Source organism: Hypomesus transpacificus, chromosome 14 (assembly GCF_021917145.1).
Source record: "Hypomesus transpacificus isolate Combined female chromosome 14, fHypTra1, whole genome shotgun sequence".
In the NCBI taxonomy this organism is placed as follows: domain Eukaryota; kingdom Metazoa; phylum Chordata; class Actinopteri; order Osmeriformes; family Osmeridae; genus Hypomesus; species Hypomesus transpacificus.
The window spans coordinates 12,771,451-12,796,047 of NC_061073.1; the positions used below are offsets into that span (position 1 = coordinate 12,771,451).

General features: G+C 45.9%; 1 protein-coding gene across 2 annotated transcripts in view; it reads right to left on the reverse strand.

Moving 5' to 3' along the window:
- lrrc4ca (leucine rich repeat containing 4C, genome duplicate a) overlaps positions 1-24,597 on the reverse strand; it is a 48,235-nt gene that overhangs the window by 19,887 nt on the left and 3,751 nt on the right. Inside the window, exon 1 of one of the 2 annotated variants that reach the window (XM_047034202.1) lies at positions 19,921-21,210. The exons of the other annotated variant lie outside the window; for it this stretch is intronic. The gene's annotated coding sequence lies outside the window, so the exon portion shown is untranslated. Of the gene's footprint in view, positions 1-19,920; positions 21,211-24,597 lie in introns of those variants that run through there. 2 annotated transcript variants of the gene reach the window in all.

The following is a 24,597-nucleotide window of genomic DNA, read 5'->3' on the forward strand; positions in this document are numbered from 1 at the left end:
TCTGATTGGATCAAAGACGATAAAACGGATCCTACAGCATTACTGACTCCTTACTCACACTCAGGGCCTGATTTACTAACAGGATTGCGCCCATTTCAGGCGTGAAATAGCGGGTAAAGACATAACACCGTATTTACAAAGGCAGCGCACTTGAGTAAAAACGCAGACTACTGCTGCTGGGAGGGTATAAGGGAAAAAGGGTGTGTATATTTCGAGCTCCTGTTTGCTGAACTTTTTTTATTTTCTTCGAAACACCCAAGGTGGCAGTAACATGCAGGCAATTTTCCCCTCTTTTAACGGCGCACTAATTAACACTAATGGGCGCTGATTGCCCAACGAGGATCCGGTTTGATAAATACCACGCAAAATACGGAAACACACCGTCCGCTATTTGCGGTTGGGCAAAGGAGCAGATTAAGCTGCGGTCGCACTCAGTGTGTGTGTTCGATGCGACGGAGAGTGGGGAAGCGCTCTCATGCAAGAAAAACATGGAGAAGGAGAAAGTGAGAAAGAGATGGGGGACAGAGAGACAGGGGGAAAGATTGAAACAGAAAGAGAGTGCCTTGTGGACTCGTGGAGGTATAACGAAATTTCCGTTTTTGCGCTGGTCTGCTTGACGTCACTTTGTCAGGGCTTGTCATAACTCTGGCATGTGACATCCTTGCGTGCACTCTTACCATGAGATATGCTTGACATGTGTGAAAATGTTTTGAGTGTGTGTACGCGGGATTATCTATCTGCTTCCCTGCATAAGTAAACGTGGACGTGTAGGTCAGTGAAATCATGTCAAAAGACAGAGAGGAGACAGTGTGAGACCGAGAGATGGAAAGATAGATTGATCTCCCTCCCTCTCTCTATCTCTCTCTCCCGCTCCCTCTCTCCCTGTGAAGAAGGAACCCATCGTAAGAGGTTATTTATTTTTTGATCCAGAGATGGAAACTAAATAGCAGCACAGGGAGCCCCAGCGGAATTACTCACTGGAGATGTGTTCTCCTGGGACCCCCCCGTCTCTCTCACTCTATCTCTCTTCCTCTCCCTCTCCCTCTTTCTCTTCCCTCTCTCCCCCCCCCCCCTTCAGTTTCCATCTTCCACTTTCGAGTCTCTCTCTCAGAGGAGGAGAAGGCGGCTTCTCGTCCCCACACGGCTCCTCTGCCCCTGTCGTGTCGCCGTTCCGACTCGGCCCTCCCTTCAACCCAGACCGAGGGGGGTTGCTATGCTGTGTGTTTTGTTCAGTTGTGTTTTTCCTATGCTCTGCAGGGCTTTTACTGTGCTTTCGGCCCCCGGTTCTGCGCTACGCTGTTGCGCGGTGCTATGCTGTGCTGTGTTCTGCTGTGCTGTGCCGAACTTTGCTCCAGGCTCCTCCCACTCCTGCCAGCCTTTAAGTGGGAATCCCATCCTTTCATCCAGGCCCTCCTCATTACAGTCACTCCCATCATCCTCCAAAGTCATTAGAACACCCGGCTCTCTCGCCCTCTCTCTCTCCTCCTGGTTTATCCTTTCATCATTTCCGCCCTGGTGCTGGACCGGCCCTCGATGAGGCCTATTCGGCTGACATCTTTACTCCACAAGGGCCGGTGTGAGTTATTGGGAAGGAGAGGAAGTAGGCTGCCTAAGCAGGGTAAAGCTGTCTCTACCTGGCCTGCATGGGCCTGTTGGTGCCGTCCTGGGGCCCCTCAGATACATTGTCGTCCTGCTCCCCACTTCTCTTAATGAGCAAAAGGTGTCAGAATGCGCCCTTACACACTGCTCATTGGGGAGGCTCCCCAACGCAGAAAAGAAATGATAATTATATATATAGACGCTAAAAATAAGCCTGGTTTGAGAAGGTGCTGAAGTGCTATGCAGTCTACCCATTGGAAAATTCCCCTCCACTTTCCCAGCCTTCCCACGTCAGGCTTCCTCCGCCTCTCAGAGACCTCCTCCCCCCTCCCCCAGCCGCCCACCATCCTCCCTCCCTCTCCCCCACTCCCTCTCTCTCCCCACCCCAAACCTCCCCTAAGCTCCCTCCTCCTCCCCAAGCCTATGCACCCCCCCCCCCTCCTGTCAACCCTTACCCCTCACCCACCCAGCCTCTCTTCCTTTCCACCCATCCTCGTCGCCTTCGTCCCTCCAGCCACTTTCCTCCTCCCCATCATCCCTGTCCCTCCTCAGGCCTCCCCAGGCCCCTTCCCTTCACCTCCGCCTAGTCTCCCGTCCTGCAGTAATCTAGGGAAGGATCTAGGTCCCCAACACGTCAGCGTAGGTTTAGGAGAGACGCATAATTAAGGTGACATCGTCACTACGGTAAAGTGCTCCCAGGAAGAGAAGCGTCCCCCGGTAAAGTCTCACCTGACAAGCGTGTTTTGCCTCAGGAGCTTCCTGCCTGTGCTGCTGTGCTGAATGTGAGTGTGTGTGTGTTCAAGACAACAGAGGAAATAGCTGCACACTCTGTAGCCTATTCAGCAGAGCGTGGGATTGCTGTGTCAACATGGGGAGTGTGTGAGACGGAGAAAGAAAAGTGCATGGGCATGTGAGAGAGTGAGAAAGAGAGAGAGAGAGACAGTGAGAGTGAGGGGAGGAAAGAAAGACAGAGGGAAAGGGAGGGAAAGAGACTAACCTGCTTTGAGAGTGGTGCAGGGTTTGTAAAGACACTCTTCATTATTCCTCAAATAGAAACAATCCCAGCCTCAGCTAATCCCTCTCACAACAGCACCCAGGAAATGGGCTCTGCTTTCACTGCCTCTCACACCCACAGGCTAACAATGGACGGAAATCTAATGTACCCACCCCCCAACTAAACCCATCACACACACACACACACACACAACAACAGCAGCATCAACATACATAGACGGGGACAAATTAGATCTGTTCGGTCTCCACCAGCATCATGATCTACCAGCCCAACCACAGCTCTTCTCCTCCTCCCTCCCCCCCCCTCAAGTTAGTGTGGAGGGAGCGGGAATGCTGAGGGCGCACACTCAGGAGGAACCAGCATCAATTAGAGTTTAAAGTGCACTCTATTTTAGTCCCCTTTCCTTGCCAAATTAAATTACACAATAAATAAGTGAACAAATAAATAAATAAATAAAAAACCTGGAATGGAAAAGAGATGAAGTCAAATTTGAAGAGAACCTCTCACTATGGGTCACTGCCTCCTGTGACCCTGTTCATCATGTTTAGTCCTTGTGTGTGTGTGTGTGTGTGTGTGTGTGTGTGTGTGTGTGTGTGTGTGTGTGTGTGTGTGTGTGTGTGTGTGTGCATGTGTGAGAGAGAGCCTGTGGGTGTATGGCCTGTTGTGTATGTCAGAGAAAGTTGCACATTTGTAACAACATATACATCCTGTGAGTATACTTTTCTTGCTCAAATCCACACACCCATGCACACACATGTTGACACGCCAAACACATGTAGGTCTGAAACAAGGAAAATACTCAAACTATTGACAGTGATAAGAGTGCAAAGGGGAGGCTTACACATTTAATTTTGTTTCTATAAAATCATAAACCCATCACGTATCTGAATGGATGAAGATATCAATACCTAGCAGGGTTGTTTGCTTGCTTTCTACAAGTTTTAAGTCTTGGTTGGCATGTGCATTCATTAGAGAAGATCAAACCACTTTGATCATTCAGCTGGAAACACTAGAGACACAGTAGGAAACAAATTAGACAAGACAGCTTCAGAGAGAAAGAATGGGTTTCCTCCCTACAAGGATGGGACGGATTGGGATTTATGTGTGTGTGTGTGTGTGTGTGTGCGCATGTGTGAGGGACACTGTAAATCAAAAGTCATTGGCTGTCTGTGGTTATTGATTATGTGGATCTGTGCAAGACTAATCTGTCACGTCAGGGCCTGAGGTGTCAAAGCCTCAGTTAGTTCACAGGTAGTGGTCACTAACAGGTGACATAACCAGGCCCTCATGCCAACTTAACAGCAATCCAATAGACACACAAGCAGGAAGGACCGCTGTCGGAACTACACTGATGCGAACATATACAGACGTTCTTCTGCACATTTACCTTATACGCCTCACACACACACACACACACACACACATACACACAGATGCACAATTATATCGGGTGCGTAACTCTTCATTGTACTGATATAGAATGACGTCCAGCAGTCTACGTTCCCTTACGTCTATATAATACAAATGCAAAGGCAACACTATTTCTCTTAGTGTTCAGGTAGGAGCTGTTACACTATTAGACTAAATAATGCAACAGGATTATGCATCATCGACGTTGGAACTTTCGAGTTTACATAACCGGGATTCAATAATAGAACGAGCACACTAGCGCTCTCTCCCTGTGGTCTCTCCCGCGCCTGCTCGGGAAATCGAGAACATAATAAACCGGTTTGTGAAAGAAAGCGAGAGAATGAGAAAGAAGTCATATCAAATGAGCTGAAAACACTCGCTCCCTCACCACATGGCTTCCATTCACTGTGAAGTGGTGACAAGCATCTTGGCCCCTGCATTTTATTTTCCTGGATACTGTGAACATCTATGTTTGAAGCTTGTGTGTTTAATTTGGCATCAGACGCATCCATCGAAAGGAACAGTGCCCACAGATTAGGTTTATATTTGCGTTTGAGAGTTCAAACAGGAACACGTATTCTGTGTAAGAGGATCTTCGGCACAGCTTCCTTGTAACGTGCTCCGACATCAGGGCAAGGGTCCGTTGTCCAGATACACACACAGATACGTACTGTATACTGTACACAAACACACACAGAGACACACACCCACACACACAGGCAAAAACACACACAGACTCAGATGCAGACAGACACAAACCCACACGCAGAGTTTGAAAATGAAAAAGACACAGACATACATATTGCCACCGCCAGAGCCAGATGAACAGGAAGACCGAGGATTCCCCAGAGAAGCCAGCCTGCTGTCAGAGGTCTGGTGTTCCTGAGAAAAGACAGTCCCAGCACATGCATCACACCTACACCCAAGAAAGGGGGATGAGGCGATGGGGTGGGTAGATGGGGAGGAAGGGGAAAACCCAGTTGCCAAGCCGCAAGGCATGTTGGGGTTCAATGTGGCAATGGCTTTTTGTCAGCAGAAAGAATATGTAATTTTTTCACTAAATGCATGATTTAATTGATTAGGGATTGAAATGACATTGATTATCAAATCCAATTTATCTTTTGGTGGACGTATGACTGAAGCTCACTAAAATGAACTCAAGCTTGACTGAGTGGAGACGCTCTGTGGTGGGATTTCACTTTCAGCTGGGGATCCACAGAGAGAGAGAGAGAGAGAGAGAGAGAGAGAGAGAGAGAGAGAGAGAGAGAGAGAAAGAGAGAGCGAGAGAGAGAGAGAGAAAGAGAGAGCGAGAGAGAGAGAGAGAGAGAGAGAGAGAGAGAGAGAGAGAGAGAGAGAGAGAGAGAGAAAGAGAGAGCGAGAGAGAGAGAGAGAGAGAGAGAGAGAGAGAGAGAGAGAGAGAGAGAGAGAGCGAGAGAGCAAGAGAAAATCCTTGTGTTTGTGTGTATGTGAGAGAGACAGAGACGAGAGTCATCGTGTTTGGGTGGGTGTGTGTGTGTGGCAGAGATAGGGAGAAGGAGAGAAGAGGGTGGCCTCTGGCTCTGTGTTTGCAGTCGGATCACATACAGCGTGATACCACATTCATTAACAGAGTCACCATGCAGACTACTTTGAAGAGGGAAAAGGCCAGGCTATTATTGGTAGTTACGGACCTCATGTCATGTGAACACATGAGAACATCCCAGTACAGAATTACAGAACAGAATGTTCCGACTGTAGGAAGTCTAAAATGCCTAATGATGATAGAGAATGAGAAAACGAAACGTATATCAGATTGTATGGTGGGTGTTTGTAGATTTGTAGATTGCTGTGTGTGTGTGTGTGTGTGTGTGTGTGCGTGTACTGAAAGTGTGTATGTATCCAACTTTCCTCTGGGATATTCTTTCGAGGTACTTAAAGCTCATTCTACTATAGACTTGAAGCCATGGAGCTACTGGCATTCACACACAGATACAGCCAGCCTTCACTGTTAGACATGGACTGTACCACATACGTTAACAGGAAGTTAGAGCTGTGAGGAGAAAGGAAGGCATGGTCAAACATGTCACCAACTCACTCAAAACAGAAAAAAGAAAGGGTTGAGGAAGCGTCACAGTCGTGTGAAGAGGGGTGGTCCTCCTCTTGCCTGAAGAAGTGCGACTCGGACTGAATACAGCTGTGAGGCGTTCTTTGACTTTTACATTCCTTAGCTGGTGTCCTCTAGGAACGATTTGCCCAGAAGAACTTAAAAATAGACTGAAAGAGAGCGAGAGTCAGGGAGAGAGAGAGCGAGAGAGCGAGAGAGAGAGAGAGAGAGAGAGAGAGAGAGGGAGGGGGAGGGAGGGAGAGAGAGAGAGAGAGAGAGAGAGAGAGAGAGAGAGAGAGAGCGAGAGAGAGAGAGAGATGGAAAGAGGGTAGAGGTTTTCTTTTACTCCACAGAGACTCCTTACCTCACTACGTCAAACCGCGCATGCCGACATTTAGCAATCTGTCAGCTAATTAATCATGCGCTCTAATCAGTCAGAGCTGCCGAAACAGTGTGCGGGTGTTTGTGTGTGTGAGAGAGCGGGAGACAGAGAGAGAGTGTGTGTACTGTGTGTGTGTGTGTTTCGGGGGGCATGCACAGCAGGGTCATAGCTTATTCACTAGTACAGTTAGCATCTGGCACAGCTTGAAACTACGACAGGAAAGCCTGTCATGTGGAGGGGAAGTGATGTGAATGTAGTTTATTTCTCTACATCATCTAACATTCCGCCTGGTGCCTTGAACTGATCTTTGGAAGACTTGGTCTAAAGTCAAGGATCCATAATGGGATGCATTACCACCGGGTCTCCATCCCTCAAAAGACCTCTTGACTATTCATCCAGCACAATTCTGTCCACTGTGATCTTGTTAACCTTGGAAATCAGAGCATGCCTCTTGCATATTTCTTGATTCAGAGCCAGGTGTACAATCCACCGGGTGAACAGCCCCTATTTGAAGGATCCGGCATTCACCACTTTGATCAAGATCTCCTCCGCGTTGATATGAGCGTGACAGGAGGATGGATTGCCTGTACAGCCACCAGAGCGAGCAATCATGTCTGCAACCATCCTGCCTAATTGTGACACGGGGGCCGGGGCGGTAGGGGTTGGGTGGGTGGGTGACCGTCCCCCATGGAACCCCGGCCAAGCTCCTCTAGCAAACACTCGCCGCAGCCTATGCTAATCTCCCGCTACGTGCTAACAAAAGCACTGATGCGCTCGATTTCCCGAGGAGCTTTTTTTTCTTCCCCATGCTTGTTTGGGAGTGTGGGGGGTAGAACGAGAGTGTGTGTGTGTGTGTGTGTGTGAGAGAGAGAGAGAGAGAGAGAGAGAGAGAGAGAGAGAGAGAGAGAGAGAGCGAGAGAGAGAGAGAGAGAGAGAGAGAGAGAGAGAGAGAGAGAGAGAGCGAGAGAGAACGAGAACGAGAACGAGAACGAGGAGAGAGAGACAGTGGGCGGTTGACTTCTTTAGTTCTTCGGTTACCTGTTGGGACGGCGGCGCGGAAATCAGCCTTGGCATTGTAGCTCCCTGGAACGGCTGTCTGATTGAAGTCTCACGGGGGAGTAGATTCAGCATCGCATGAGTGAGGAAGTGTGGGGGCCAAGGATAAGCAGTTCTCTAAACCAATTACTGAGCATAGAGCACAGCACATAGAGATTAGTCAGACAGAAGAACGGGGTAGGGGGGGAATAAAGATGGGAGAGGAAGTCTCAGTCAGTGTCTTTGTGTGCTGACGGGAGGGGAATGTATATTGTAAGAAGGAGAGGTTCTCTACGTGTGTGTGCGCGCGTGCAAGGAGGATGTGCGAATGGAAAAGACACCAAAATACACTTCCGAATGACAGTGAACCAGAAAAAAGGAAAAATCGACACAGCTCTGTCCGTCCGAGGAGAACCGAGGTCTAGTTTCCTGTGTCCCCGTGTGCCCCTGTAGCACGCAATGACAGGCTGGCAGCAGGTCGACGGTGGCTGCCTGACCCTGGAACACCCCTGACACCCAGACCTGGAGGTTTCCTTCACAAGGAGGTGTCTGATAGAGGAGCCTGTGGTCCACCTCACTGCCGAGGGCTTTTGATTCAGCTGCTATGAAAGCTTGCCAGGACCCTGGGGTAGCACACGTCAAAACATGGCAAATGACACTAGTCCTCAGCTGCACTTCAAAATAAGGCTGTGAAAAAAAAACGTGACATGCTCACATTCCGTTACACACAAACACACGTACACACACATCATATGCAGGTGTGCAAAAGCACCATCCAGAAACGCACACATACATTACAGTGCAAACATTAGCCAAGGCACACATACACCTGTTCCAAATGTTATTCAAACAAGTATATATCATTTGTCAAATCTACTACTTAACAAATGAATTCATCAGTTAACTCTTTAGTAAATAAGGCTTGCCTAATTATAATTATGGTTAAGTGACTCACTAGTATCACTGGGATGAGTTATAAATGTCACTGCATCAAAAGCCCTGGCAAGGCATCTGATTAAACTCAAGACACTGGTTAATGATTACATTTCCTCCTGGTCTAACCTGACTCCCTGTTATTATACACATACTGCATAATCAAAATGCTTAACAAAGCGATATAATACACAACACCCACAAAACAATTCATTCACTTAACCCTTCACCTGAAGCTTGTTCTACTGCTTAAAAAGGCAGACTAAGCTACCCTGAAACCTGTCATCTGAGCTATACAACAGAAAAGCTGTTCCAACCTTACCTACACTGTAAACCAAATAAATACAATAAAAACTCATAACATTTGTGGTAATGGTTTACATCAAATGTGTTGAGTAATCTAATCTTGCTAGTTAATATTGATTTACACAATCTATTCAATTAATAGATTTGTACAATTATTGACTTGCACAATTAGATCACTTAAGAATAATTGCTTAAAATACTTATGTACACAGTAAATAATGTAATCCTTTTCCTCAAAGGTTATGAGTATTCAGAATATGTCTGGTTTACAGTGCCATGTACTCCAGCAGTAAAATAAACAGAGTAGAGACAGATTATCATCTAATGAAGTTGAATGGCGGCCAGGAAAGCCAGCATGGGTCTGCAGTGAGCTGGTGTAGAAGACTCCTGCCACAGCCCTGACAAGTCAGCATCGGTCAGTGGGCAGCAAGGCTAATAAACTGTGGCTTGGCGTCTGATTCAACCAGCCAATCTCACAAGAGAAGCACAGGCCGAGAGGTGATCCTGTAAAAGCCTCTGACTAGAACGGAGAAAACAAGAGTAAATGGTGACCATTCTGTGTTGGAGTTCAAAGAAATGTTTGGATTTTCAAACCCCTTATGTTTGGTTGTTCAGTACACGATACAGGGAGAATTACAGGCATTTGAAGAATAGGAACATCTAGTTCTATGGAAAACCAACAGCTCACAAAACCCCACAACGATAGTTAGAGCCATCAGCCGCCGCTGCCCCACAGCACACATCCAATCTCACCAAAGAATGTATATGCTTCCATAGTGATGAATATCCACATTGTCAGTTCAACTGGATGAGGAAACCCAGCTTTTTCAAATGGAAGGGGAGGGGGCGGGGGGGGGGGGGGGGGGGATGGGGGTTGGGTATCGCAACCCTAAGCTATCGCCATCCGCCCAGCCATCCATTAAGGTCCATTTGCATTTTTGACACTTATGGCTGCGCTTTCCAAGCTTTCGGCATAATTCCCATAACTTATACGGCTCATTGGTGGATTGATATGTGCCACTGCTAAATGGGTATAATAAATGCCTCATCAACGCACAGAACTCACGACGAATCAGAAGACATGCCTCAGACTCCACACAGACCCTCTCATTCTTCATTAAATGCTCATTTGTCTCTATGAGGCTGGAGCCTCTGCACTTCTTTGCCGCTCCGAAAAATATATATTGAAATGAAATGCCATTTTGCACTCCACAAGGAAATATGATTTACTATTAAGGTTCATCTCTTGAATATGAGAAGAGAAATCAAACAGATGAGTATCCAAATAAACTAGAAGTAGAGCTGAGGGGAAGGGTGACCTATTTTCTGCCGATGTTCCACAACAACCAAAATCAAAGTGGTTGAACGGGTATTATTATAGATTAGAGTACTTCAACCAAATTAGAGAAAAAGAAAAGAGAGAGGCACGGAGTATTCGGGGCATGGAGGTGAAACCTCAGTCCTGGCTGGGTCCGTGATAAGAGCAGAGATGCGCTGTGTGTGAGATGTGACTGCTCTGTCCTTGTAGAGATCCTCCGGGCCACAGTTTAACCAATCCCTGCCCTCTGTGATCCTGCCTCAAAAGGCTGCAGCTTTTCAGAAAGCTATTGGTCCAACCGAACGCTCCACTCGTGTAGCCATTCTCCCCCAGAGGGACAACTCACATTCACATGACCCCCTTTAACTACCGACGCTCCCCATTCGATTCAAGAACATGAGACAGAAAAAGAAAGGAAGAAAAATAGGACAGCAGATTTCTGCCCTGGACAGTAGGGGAAAGGGTTTGACGGTCGGGATGTGATAGGGCTTCCACACAAGAAAGGAACGCCAAGTGATGAAGCTAATGAATGCAGAAGGGATCCCCGTTCCCTTTCATGCACCGAGGCGTGTTATGCTAATGCCAAACAAACCGGTGGGCTAAGGGGGGGCTGGGGATGGTGGAGGAGAGGGGGAAAGAGAGCACGCCAATAGATGCAGGGGTCCCACCTGTTTTATCCAACACAGAGAAAACCTTTTAACCTGGCCACAGACCCCCTGAACACACACTCCTCCCCAAGGCCCCAGTCTCTCTGTCTGATCCTGCCTTAAAAAGCAGCTCACTTTGGCTTTTCATTCAGGCTGACTTAACACACGCACCACCTGGTCTCAAGTTTTTTTTTTTTTTTTTGCTTTTGGTCTCTCTTTTGCATCCCTTTCTTCAAACACTGGGACACAAAGGGATGCTTTTTTTCACCCTTGCAAAACGTGCCGGTGGGGATTCAAACCGACACACGCCTTCTCATTTCGGATGAGAAAAACCCATAATTCAAACACTACAAGCTTTGTAACTGCTTTTTTAGGGAGACTGAAAACATTAATCAATTCCGTGAGTAGTACACCACCAACCCCACCCCTCCACACACCCCAACCCATACACACTCCACCTCACCTCACCCACACAAACAAACACTCCACACTGCACCCATCACTTGACACACATACACACACACACACACACACAAGTAGCACACCACTCTGCACAGTGCTAGCAGTTCCAGGAAGCACAGGCAATCCTCTCCCCTCATGAATATGACAAAGAGGTACATCTGGGTCATTAATATGGCAGGGGCGCGACACTGGAGCTCAATTAGCAGTCAGTGTAGATTCCGCCTCTGTCCCCTGATTCCGTACATGATCACTGCATTACAGCATCCTGCTCCAGATCAGGAGTGGATCACACCACACAGACGTGCTCCAGCACCGACCTGACTGGAATGTCGAACACCTGCTACACGCCACTGTCCAATCAATGGTCAAGAACCTTGTGAAGAACGGCGACAGTAAATGGGAGACAATTTGGCGCCACGCGAACACCGTTCGATGGATGATATCAGGTCATCCTCACAGGGAAGTCTGTGATTTTTGACCCATCTCTCACGCATAAAATAAAGCTGCAAAATACAGCGAGTTGGGTAACCGGCGATATCGGAGGCCAACTGCAATATCTCACAGAAGGGCAGGGGTAACCGGGCCTCTCGCTTTCTCTGTCTATCTCCTGTCTGTGCTGTCTGAGACGGAACTGGCAGACTTTGTCACTGGGCCATGACCTGACTAGGAGAGCACAGGATATTTTTCAAAGACACATAGGATTAAATCATGTGCATGTCTATTCTTGTCAGATCAAAACGTGGCCTGCCAGGGCCAACGCTGGCTACATGCAGGTGGCAGAAAGACTGACACAACAAGGTCAGACACTGACAGCCAGAGTGAGGAATAGGCTGGATACACTATGGCTTCCAGTATGATACACACATATGCATGGCCACACACACACACGCTCACACACACGCATGCTAGACCTACAAGCACCGGCTATTAGAAGAGTGAGCTGTAGAGAGGTGGGTTAAGATGAGAGAGAATGTAAATATGAGGGTAGGCAGTAAATATAGAGAGGGTATTTTGAGGTTGGATAGGAGACGATGAAACTGGGGACAAACAAGGAGCTCAGAAGCTCAAATCAAAGCGTGTTTCTATTAAATCTTGCATGTGCACATGATTGGTTGTGTTTCTACAGGCAAAACATTACATTTTTCCCGTGTCTGTCGGTGTGTGACTGTTTCCCTGTGTTATCTCTTTGTCTCTCATTTTGTCGACTGCCGAAAATGTGGGAGCCTCGAGTCGGCGATGGGTTTCCGAGAGCGAAGTGTTCCGTGTTTTCCTGCGTGCTGCTGTTGACTGTGGGCCAGGCCCCTCCTGTGAAGCAGAGCTGTGCTAGCATCTGATTGCCAGTCTGATTGGGTCGCAGAGGTAAAGAGTAGATCTGGGAGACAGACGGCACAGCCTGACCCAGCTGTCCCGATCGCGGGCACTCGTTCCACACCCCTGGGTGTTCAGACAACCCAGGTGGAGACCAAAAGGACGGAGGGAGGGAGGCTGGGGGGGCAGGGAGGGAGATGGGAGGGAGGGAGGTGGGTGGCTGGGGGGAGGAGGGGGCGGGGGATGAGGAGGAGTAACGCGTGAGCAAGGGGGACAAGGGGCCAGGGAGGAGGAACGGTGGATGCAGGAGTTAGGAGGGGGAGGAGGACCCAAGTGATAAGGGGAAGAAATGGTGGGGTGGGGGGGTGCATAGGGCAGTCATTACAGGATTTTCAGGATTTTCCTTCTAAGGATCGTCCCATGACCCTCCCACGGATTAAACAGATCAGGAAAAGGAGCAGTGAACATACTGGCAGGGGGACGACATTACTTTAAAGTTGAGCACTGAATGCAGGGCCTAAACAGTGGCTACACGGTTTATACACGACCAGCAGAAACAAACATAAGCCACGTCACCAAGACAATACAACAACTTAGGATGCTAATTACGTAAGGCATGGCTATGAATAGCCTGTCTTTCGTTCGTAGGAGTGCAGGGTGATTCTTTAATGATGCCCAGCGATAATGCCAGTGCATTCTCAGCCATCCCTGCTATGTTGTGTAATGTTGGAGTTTGACTCATCGGTGAAGCACGCTGCTCTTCACCCCACACACACTCGCAAACACATCCACTATCTGACACACTCTCTCCCTCTCTCTCTCTCTCTCTCTTTCTGACACACACTCTCCAATAAACTCTGCATATGAATTTCACCCTTTCATCTGCAAGATGTGAAACGCCACAGCGATTGCCCTTGATTATGCTGCGGATTCAATCTACAAGGCAGAGCTCCTGACAGATCCAGGAGATGCATTCTTCATGCAAGCACCTTTGATGTTTCGAACCATAAGAGGGATCATTTGGATTTACTAACCATTCAACGCAAAAGTAATTAGACAGAAATCGGTTGAAACTGTTTGGACACTTTTGATAGTACTGTACAATAGGAACTGGGCTAGATCATATACATAACCAACTGTACACTGGACAAATGAGGACCATGTTCATTCAAGTCGACAGCAGCATGTGATATTATCGTACATTGGAGTATGCCGTGAGAGAGGAACATGATGTACTTGGATCAAGTAAATCAAGTTGATCGCTTTCAAACTCGCTCAACTTTAGCTTTGTGATGATGTCGTCGTCAGTCTATTCAACCAAGGTTCTGTCTTCTTGCATCATATTCCAAAGGTGATACGTGTTTAACTGTTCCAAGTCAATTCAACATGACAGGTGGCATCATAACTGTGAATTTATAACACAACCGTCTGGCTTCCACGATGATTTGATCTGAAATCACCCGAGCGCACCGGGCCTTCCGCACACGCCTGGCACGGTATCCCTGCAGTAACAGGTCATGCAACTGTGCCACCAGCACAAAGGCAGACCCAATCCTTCCATCTCCATTTGGAAATAATCAGTCAAAAGGCCACTCTTTCCAGAAATGGGTGATTGTGTGTTGTGCTGTTTGCGCGCGTGTGAGTGCATGTGTGCGTACGAGTGTGTGCGTACGGGTGTGAGTGTGTGTGTTTGAGAGAGAGAGAGAGATAGAGAGAGAGAGAGAGAGAGAGAGAGAGAGAGAGAGAGAGAGAGAGAGAGAGAGAGAGAGAGAGAGGGAGGGAGGGAGAGAGAGAGAGAGAGAGAGAGAGAGAGAGAGAGACAGACAGACAGAGAGAGAGAGAGAGATAGAGAATGTAAGCAACAAAACTGCATTACGAGAGCACTATGAACCTATTCTCCCTGAGTGATTTAGTCATTATTTTAGCCTGAAAGCCTCAGCACAGGCTCATTGTACGAGGAAATTGCATTAATGAACTCAGATAAGAACAATCACCTATTGCAGCGTCCCTGTTTTTGCATTTTCAAATAACCTATTAAATGCAGACTCTTTCTGTCCTCATCATTAACATTCCCCCCCCCTCCGTTTTCTGCTCCTTTCTGTCTTTTTTTGTCCCTTTTGAAGGGAGAAACTATAAAGTGTCACCTTCATTAGATGCAGGTTTTGAGAGTGGGAGGGAAGAGGTGAAAGACAGCGTGTCAACCTCTCCCAGCCCGTTTAACCTTTTAATTTAGCAGCAGGAATTAATGTGGCGACCCAGGCCAGTATCACTTAAAACAGACGCTGCCTGGGTGCCCTGAGGGCACGAGGAAAGGCTTCTCTGCAGTGCACCTATGCTGCTGCCGTATATGTCTAGCCTGTGTGTGTGTGTTTGTGTGTGTGTGTGTGTGCGTGTGTGTGTGCACAACCCCTCACCCTGGCTGTCACGTCAGCAGAACAGCACCTCAGGACCGCCACTCTCGCTTTAGCACCATGTCACATTCTAATGTGGTTCGGGAGAGAGAGAGAGAGAGAGAGAGAGAGAGAGAGAGAGAGAGAGAGAGAGAGAGAGGGGGCCAGTTGGAGATTATTACGTTGAAAGGACCCCCCTCGCCCCAGCACCCCCCTCTCTTCTCGTCAAGACTGGCAAGGTGGGTGACGTAGGGGCAGTGGTGACTAATGTTGCAGTCAGAATCCAGGTCACTGCTTTTAAGCTGAAATATGGTGAGTGAACATGGCGGGGAAAGAAGGGATTTGAGGTTAGGGGGAGGAAGCAGAATGAAGGGGAAGTCCACCCTTGTTTCTCAGAGTCTGAGGAGAACAAAAAGACCAGACAAGTTCTTACTTATCAAACTATTTAAGCACCATTATGCTGCACAGTAAGCCGGCAGCAAAGACTTCTCCATACCTCGTCTAAGACATCCACTTCCTTTCTTATGTTCTCAAAGTCATGTTGGCAGTGAAGGGGGAAGAGGGGTGGACGCAGGAAGAACACGCACTGGCCTCCGGTGAGACGGGAATGGCGCTTTTATGATGTCCCTCAGATTCTTCTCTGAGATTGATGGGGTGAGCTGCAGTGGCGATTGATTAATCCATCCACTAGAGGAATGTGCTCCTACCGTACCCAAGAACGGCAGTCTCTCTCTCTCTCTCTCTCTCTCTCTCTCTCTCTCTCTCTCTCTCTCTCTCTCTCTCTCTCTCTCTCTCTCTCTCTCTCTCTCTCTCTCTCTCTGGGTGCCACATTTAGACAGACATGTTGGAGTGGATGAAGAATGATTGAGGCCACTGCAGACGCTGTGCCTGTGTGTGTGTGTGTGTGTGTGTGTGTGTGTGCGTATGTCATTGTGTTTGTGTGTTGATAGAGTATGTTGTCTTCCTGCCAGATCCTGGTATGTTACTGTCATCTTGGTCTAGATTACTGTACAATCCAGAACATCATGTCAGCGCTAATTTTTAAAGGAGGCTGACTTCCCTGGTCGTTACATGATTCAGATAATCACACTGATCCTTACGAAGAATCTATATCAATGTCAGCTCTGCTCTGGTATATCCAAACACAAGTGTCAAAAAACATGTAACTACTGTGGTCATATCGTCAAAGCTAATAATCTTAGACTCACTTTAGTTGTTTTCATTTGTACTCATTTAATTTTAACATGCATATAAGATATTGTAAAAGAGCTTCTGTTGCAAGATTGGCTGTGCGTCACAGCACGTGGGTCTTATGAAATACTAATTTGCCCTAAGCACACGTAAAATTAGCTGCTTCACTTTTTCTTTCATAAAGGCTTGCAATTGATATGCGATCTGAAGCATGATTCTAATTTTCACCAACCGGTAAACTAATAGGGGGGGTGATGAGGGTTCAAGAGGCTTGGCTGCACTCATTACTGTTGTGTTCTAATGTCACGCTCCACCTAGTTAAATTCTGACTATGAGTTTCCTTCAGGGCAAAAACAAAGAGCATCATTCAAATGTCAATTGTTGAACAGTGACTCAAACTCTTCCTGCTCATGCACATGGAAGTCATAAGTTGTCGGGGGCCGCCCTCTTGGAAGAACACAGAGATCATGCAAGATGATGCATCATGCTAGAGCTTCGACACAGAACACTGCCGGATGAGCATCAACCTGAACCCATCCTGCATGTTGACGTTGAGAAGGTACAGCTGAGATATAAAACGTAATGCATGCTCTTTTCTACAACTTGTTGTAGTTCAATTTACCAGGAAACGAGAAAGTACAATTTCTTGAAACCTCGTTGACGCAAAATACAAAACACATAAAAACACACACACACAAAAACAATACAAATGAGCTCCAAATATTCACATACAGTAAATGAGTTCTGCACATCTTTGTTTGAAGTCTGTCCCTGAAGAAAACTAAATCCCATGACATGGTTTTCTTACTGTATATGGGTTACAGCAATCACAGTGAAGTACAACAAGGCTTAAGTTGAGAGATCAAAGCAGAGACAAACATTTTCTGTCATTATTTCCAATAGGATTTCAGCCTCTAGGCCCATATCCCAAAAAAAACATCCAGGATGAGTCCTTGTCTTGTGGTCCATTTGTTTAGGACCCCCTGCCTAGCTTTGAGTAGGCACATTGTCTGAACAAAATGACAGACTGTACAGATTTTAGATAACACTAGATTCCCCTTTCACTCTGAATCAAATCCCCAGAAAAGAGAAGTACCTTCCACCTTCAAGAAAATGAGAGACAGAAGTGTGTTTCCATTATTGATACAAGTCACCAGTGGTTAATGGAATGAATGGTAATGGTGTCCTAAGCCTGGCTTTAAGACGATTAATCCGATTTAGGAAAAGAAAATGTATTATAAGGCACAAAGTGTTGGCCCCGATGTGAACTGAGTCATGATCTGAGGAGAGCTAAGCAGTGTGTAGATATGGGACACAGGCATATGCTGTGATGCTTTCCACAGGCCCACACACCACAGCTATGGTACGCCATTTCTGTCCGACAACTACATGAATTCTCCGATAGAGTGGCTTGGCATGACTCTCAAACAATAACTCGGACCAGGAACATGGAAGAAATTGGATGTACAGCCGAATTCCGCATAAATTCGAAATGATCCAATGAAGTATGTATCTGTGCTAGCAGCAGGCTGCGGCAGGAAGGAAGCACAAGTCCCTTAGCTGCACCTGCTCTGAGGCAGGCTCACTGTTGAGGAGGCTGGAAACACACTGGGGACCCCTCTGTTGTCACGCCACCATAATGGAATAAACAAGCAAACAGGTGAAGGTGCAGACGTCCTGAGGATATCCACCACCTGGAGAATGTGGCCTCTTTTTTCCCCCCTCTCTGTCTAACATGGTCTGCCTTGATTGATATAGTGTATATACAACCCAGACCACCCAGCACTGTGCAAGTGCCTTGAAGGGGCCTACATATCCAACATGGAGGAGTTCTCTGAGGGACCGGGGGGCAAGTTTGAGGAGTGCTAAGCACAGAGAAAGGATAGGCTCTTTGTTGGCATGAATCATTCTGCATCATTTGCCAACAAACAAATGTCATCTTTGGGAAGCGTCGACCAGATTTATCATGCTAAACTCCTTGACGGGGGAAGAACATAAAATGAACAGTCTAATTTGTCTCCCCAAGGCAATGTCACTCCATCATTTGGATGTGCTGTCTCACACTGGGTGACAAATGTTCCCTCCGTTCCTCACCTGAAGGACCAGGGCATTCAATATTTCAGGTGACGGAGAGATACGATTAACACTGCGTCTGAGGAATGACACCCATCGCCATCTGGCAGAGCTGCTAGCAACAGTATTATTGGTTTTATTACTTTTATAATAGTTAATGCATTACTGTTTAAGATGAATTAGTTTGACATTGTGATTAGATGAAATACATCTACACGGATGTGAATTATAGGAATAATATTGTCAGATTCAGAGTCACACACAGTGGCACTGCCGATATTGGAACCCTCTCTGATGTATTTAAGCCCAGTTGGTCCATTTGGACTGTTCCAGAGAGAGATGGCTGATTTACATAATCGTACAGCTATGATAAATCAAAAAGTAGTTTGTCTCTACATCAAAGCAATCAGATGCTAACTTATTCTTTTAATGAGGAACATTTTCAGTGTCATTATCATGGTACAATAATGGGTGTTATTGCATCTGTCGTGTCATTTTCTTTTCTGTGGAGGAATAGTGTGATTGCTTTATCTGCAATAGAAAGATGCTGTACTGCATGGGATCAAACACCACAAATAGTACTGATGGTCTTATAACTGTGTATGTCCATTTAATATTGTTTTCCCTGAAGAGAACTGCTCCATTGAACTGGGCTGGGGAGACTAAAGACATACTGACTCATTGCATGTGCAGAATGGATTGTTTTTCAAAACCAATCCAATTCTAGCAAGTCACCGCCAAGGAGGCACAGTAAATCCATGCGTCATATAGCTCAATGTGCCAGCGCCTGGAAGAACATTTTCGCTGATTCATCACGGGAGCTTATCCAAAACACCACTGGTTAAGTTACTCGTGCCATGGACGAACAGTAACCACTCTTGTGCGTCACCCGGTTGAGTTCCTGAGTTCTTGCCAGTAGACTGAATAGCGACCTGGAGGCGCGCGAGGAGCTTTTCATTTCAGCACCACGTACAACAGACAGCTCCCTCTCAGCCAAAACGGAGTATGGGGCCAAACCGACACAGCTTCGCTTCTACGCATTGAAGATGCGTCCGTTTTGTATTCGTAATAATGTCTGAGATATCCTAAATACCGTCCTGAAGACGACCACGGTGGGATACTGTAATGCTGCAGCCCTCTAAGGTGTCCTTGCAAAAATATTTTGAAAAATTGCACTGCAGACTATTCGTCTGTTCATTCTTGCGTATTGATGTGTAAGGATTCATGCCCTTCTATGATTGTTTATAGTTGAGTTTGTTTGAAAACCATACGCTTTACTATCAAATTCAGCATTCAACAGTCACTGACACAACGGAACCAACCTCGCTATATTTTATAATCAGATTAAGACGAGTGATATAATGAGAGTGAGAGTAAAATACTAAACAACACTTAGGAAATAGGCTGTCGAGGTCTACACCTTTTTTTGACCATGGTCGGGGGATGAATAGGAATATCCGTTTGATCCAACTTGACATACACGCGCGCGCGCACACTACCAAATGACACACGCCACACGTGAAGCATAGCCTACAATGAAATATTATATTATGTAGAAATGTCGACATTCTGGATGATGGTAAAGTTAAATGAACAAATCTGCAAAAGTGGCATGGATGATGAAAAGCACCAAACACCACTGTGGTTGCAGATAACCCTTACATTAGGCTGCATTATATTAGGCTACAGAATCGAAGTGGCGGGCGGTGTTATGAAGTAATCTACAGCGATATGAATACATAAACAAACATAGCATAGGCCTACTTACTTGTCCCCGAAGATGTGAATCTTTTAATGAGATCGGAATTCAACAGCCTCGGTTTCTTCCTTAGCTCCCACCCCAACACGTTGCATAGATAATACATCCGCAAATCTCAGGCAATTAGGCAGAATCCGTTGTTTTACTTTCTCGACAAGCACGTCTTCAGATGTTGTTCCAATATTCAAGACGAAACAACATTTAATCCATCATCATCTATCATGAACGTCAGCACTGGGACATTGATTGCAATGCCAATTTATCCATCTCTCGATTCCAATTTATTTTTTCAACGTGATGCCGAGGCACCCACAAGTGCCACAGTTAAAACTAATCTTGCGATGCAGTGACACCCCAATGTGCAGTTAGTGAGGAAAATCTCTAGGCTACCCAAGATGTTGTCCAATGCACGTCTTGTATCGATGATTAATCAATATCGACAAATCGTTAAGGATGAGAAAGCACATTTCTGGCCAGAACTATTTGGAAGGAAAAACGCAAGCGAATCTCCTCAGTCCTGAAACCCTACAGTTAGCATCGCCTCGCAAGCCATGTAGGATATCCACGTAGATAACATCCAGAAATATCTTCAAAATGTATGGTATATGCAAAATTCCTTGGAATTGAAATATTGATGCTGGTCGTTTTAATAGTCACGCATTCAGGTATAACTTTTTTCTTTAAACTGCCCGATATCCAAGGCTTCTTGAATCTGATTAGATTTCACCTCACAACCCAGTGCGGATCTCAAAATGCTTATTTCTCTTTTCGTCACGGTTTATGGTGTTGGACGAGGTCCCGGAGTTTGTGTATAAACTCGCCAGGCGAATAGCTATAATAACGAATAAAAAGGTCGTTGGTTTTAGATTTGTCTCCTCATATTTGTTTCCATCGATTTTCATAAGGACCGTGTTTAATGCAAGAAAAACGACACGCCAGTGGGAAAATCCAGCAGGTTTTCTATGACCATCTTGAACGACAGAAATCTATTGAATCTCATCCATCGGTTTAAATAAAATCCCTTGTTCCATCCGTAGACTACAGTAGACGAAATGTGGTGTCTTAATGTCAGTCTGTTCACCGAAGGCAGTCCACAGTACCTGTCAGTGTTGCCTTACACAGCAATCATCGCCTCCTCTCTGCGCTCTGGTTCTTCCAAATCAGATACGGCACTCATCCCAGAAATCCACAGAGATCACGCATGGTGGGCATAACACAATCCACCAGGTGTTGATCCTCCTCGTGTGCCTTGCAAAGTCAAGTTATAAAGCGCGTTTTTGGATCACAAATCACCCATTTTAACGCACACCAAGACTTCCGACGAAACACGCTCAGCTTTTACGCACCAAAATAAATCACAGAGCACCATGCGCAAGCATAGAGCGCTTGGAGAGTGTATGAGCTTACTGTAGGTTCTCTTTCGGTATACTGATGGCCTCAAACGTACCTCCCACCCCTTCCGTCCTCTGAACATGATAATTTGTAATCCGCCTGTCAGTGCGGATGGAATGACGCTGCTGTCTGAGGAATTCGTGTTAAAGGAATACATAGTTTTGTCTACTCATTTTCTTCATGTTTACTGCCATTTTTGGTATCTGGCTTTACTATTCCGTAACAGGTCCCTTATGATCGATGCAGTTGAATAAAATGTTGCGGTGGCTTTAGCGCGGATGGGTCTCACGTGGTATTAGTATGCGTGTGCGCGCGCAAAAAAGTAGGCTACCTGAGCATGTACGACTATAAAACGATTGAGCAAGGAAGATAGGGTAAGAAAAGACACGTAGACAAGGAGGCAGAAAGAAAGGGGCAAAAAGAGATAGAGAGAGAAAGAGAGACATTGAAGAGTTTCTCAAGTTCAGTACTAACGCAGATGGGACATGACTGCCACCTACCGACTGCCCTACCCCTGTGTGACACCACCAGCAGCCACTGGCGGCTTCAACGCAGCCGAGAATACCCCGTGCTTTCTCATCACTTTCTGACAACCATCGCCATGCCACGTTCTTACCAGTGAAGGAATCGAGTCGAAATTGACTTAATGGCTCCTTTAAGCCTATGCAACCATCTTTAATCCTACACCAGTTTGCTGTGTCAAGACAACATTCAATGAGTACTTAAAACAAAAAAAGGTGCTTTATCAGATCTAAAATGGATGCATAGTACTTAGTACATAGTACCCAGGATGGTCGACACTGGACAGGTTTGTGAGAAAGGGTGGGTATTACATAGTTTCTATTATGATATATAACACATTAGAAAGGTCCCTCTCGAGCCTTATATCTATTAAAAAACATATTTTTTATGGGCTCAGGGAGGATCATTCAAGTCAAAACAATGTGAACTACTGTATATAAAAGATGTAAACTACTCAGTAGATTCACTCAGCCTGGTCTTGGGAAAGGAATGCAAGTAGTATCAGTGCCTCCATGTTATACGTTAGACGACACAGCAGATTTAGGGAAATGTGGTAATGCCGTTTCAGGGATCTGTCCATCACGCTGTCGCTGTGACACCTGAAGGAGCCACATTCATCAGTCTTCATAAGTGTCAACCTGGCTGGTGATCTGGGTCCCATGCATTGGTCTGAGGTTCAGAGCAACAGCCTCTAGCATGCATTTGGCTGAACCATCTTACTTTAGCACAAACGTGCTGACTCTGATCTCTTACCCCCACGCACCAACACTCTCTCTCTCTCTCTCTCTCTCTCTCTCTCTCTCTCTCTCTCTCTCTCTCTCTCTCTCTCTCTCTCTCTCTCTCTCTCTCTCTCTCTCTCTCTCTCTCTCTCTCTCTCTCTCTCTCTCTCTCTCTCTCTGTAACACACACACACACACACACACACACACACACACAGTTAAGTAGTACAATGGAACATAACCTTTTCCAGTAATTTGTCTTCCATGGCCCTGCATTAAAGTGATGTGGCTCTATGTACTTTTTATATCACTTTCATTGAGCACTCCGCAATAATGGCAGCCATGTTATGACAGCCTTGCCTAATGGTTTGGATTTAAGGCTTTTTATTTTACTATCCTCCTGTGAATCTGTGGTGACCACTTCATTTTACTTAAGATATTATTTGCTCTGTGGGAGCCATCACTAGTCACCACAACTTTTCCCATTTTGGTGTTGATTTGTCTCTCCTCTGGGATAATTGAAGAGTTGTTGGTTGAAACAGCAACATAAACCATTACAATTGCCTGTCTGTAAGATTCTGATGGAAAGTCACAATATGTATTTATTTATGTTAAATGGTGTCTCTTATCAAACAACATTCCAATACTGTAGCAATATCTTGTCCATAGTGGAACAGTGAAAGGAGTGTTCAGATTATTCTGTCGCATGTCCTTGCTCATACTGTAGGTAAAGACTCATCGAGTACCCATGGGGTCGGTAATAGTTGAAGTGGCACACAAGACTACATTTTGACCTTCATTTGACTGACTACTGGAAGTTAATTCTTGGGTAGACAGGAACAGTATGGGCAATGCCATCATCCATAAATGTGAGAATATCGTTGACACTAAAGTGATTTAACTGTATTTGCCACACAAGCAGGGACACTGCTTGTCCCCACCTTCAAGAAAAGGCTCAAGACGCACTTGTTCCGGGGGTACAACGGCACTTACGACTGCTTGGCTGGACCTGATGTTAGTTTCCTCCAGGTTTCACAATGACTTATTTAGAGACTTGTTGCTGTTGTTGGTTAGTTATAACAGATTTAAACTTTTGTACTCGCTGTGAAATATTTTACTGTTGATTGTTCTTCTACAGGTACACTCTTGCACCTTTTGGATTTCATGTTGTTTAATTGTACTTGCACTTTTTGATTTTCATGTTGTTTAATTGTAATTTGTATGATCTTATGGTTCTTCCCTTTGGCACTTATTTGGTTTTCACAATGTATGCTTCATGTTTTGGCTGCTTGCAATGTTTGGGGCTACCTCGTTGTTATGATCAGTGACCTATGCTCTTTTGTAAAGCTCTCTCTTGGAAGTTGCTTTGGATAAAAGTGTCTGCTAAATGCATACATGTAATGTAAATGTAAGCATGGGCTGAAAACTTTTATTTTCACCATAGCTTTAATCTACTGTGATCTGATCCATCCGTGTCCTATTTTGCTGCTCCTTGGGAGTCTTTTGCATAGAACTCTGACACAAAAGGTTAAGGTTAGAAGCTCCTTGCAAGATTTCTCAGAAACAGCCCAAATTAATTTGGGGCAGATTCGTAAAAATCTGAAAGCAGGTTATCCAAATCTATCGGCGACCTTGTTCGTCAAAATACTGAAGCCATACAGCTTGCGTTGGAACAGTGAGCTAGGACTTCTTCCCAAGCAGCAATATGTGATGCCTTCGGACAGAGACCAGGCTGCCTATTCTAAACAGTCCACTTAGACTTCAGAGAAAAACACAGTGTTTTGACAGGAGACGGTGAACATTGTAAAATGACAGATGGACGGCTTTAATAAGAACATACCTCTCTTCCTGCCTCAGAGAGCATCTACTTTGTCAGGCCATGAATAATACATGTGTTGGGATGCAATTAGATAATGTAATAATCATGTTCCGTATGCCATGTAGGATTTATCCAGCGTTCAAAAGGAATATTCCGTGCACATGGTGCTGCTGATGGTTTCCGTATCACAATCATCACTTAGTGGTGGAGACAGGGACAATGACAGATTTGAAG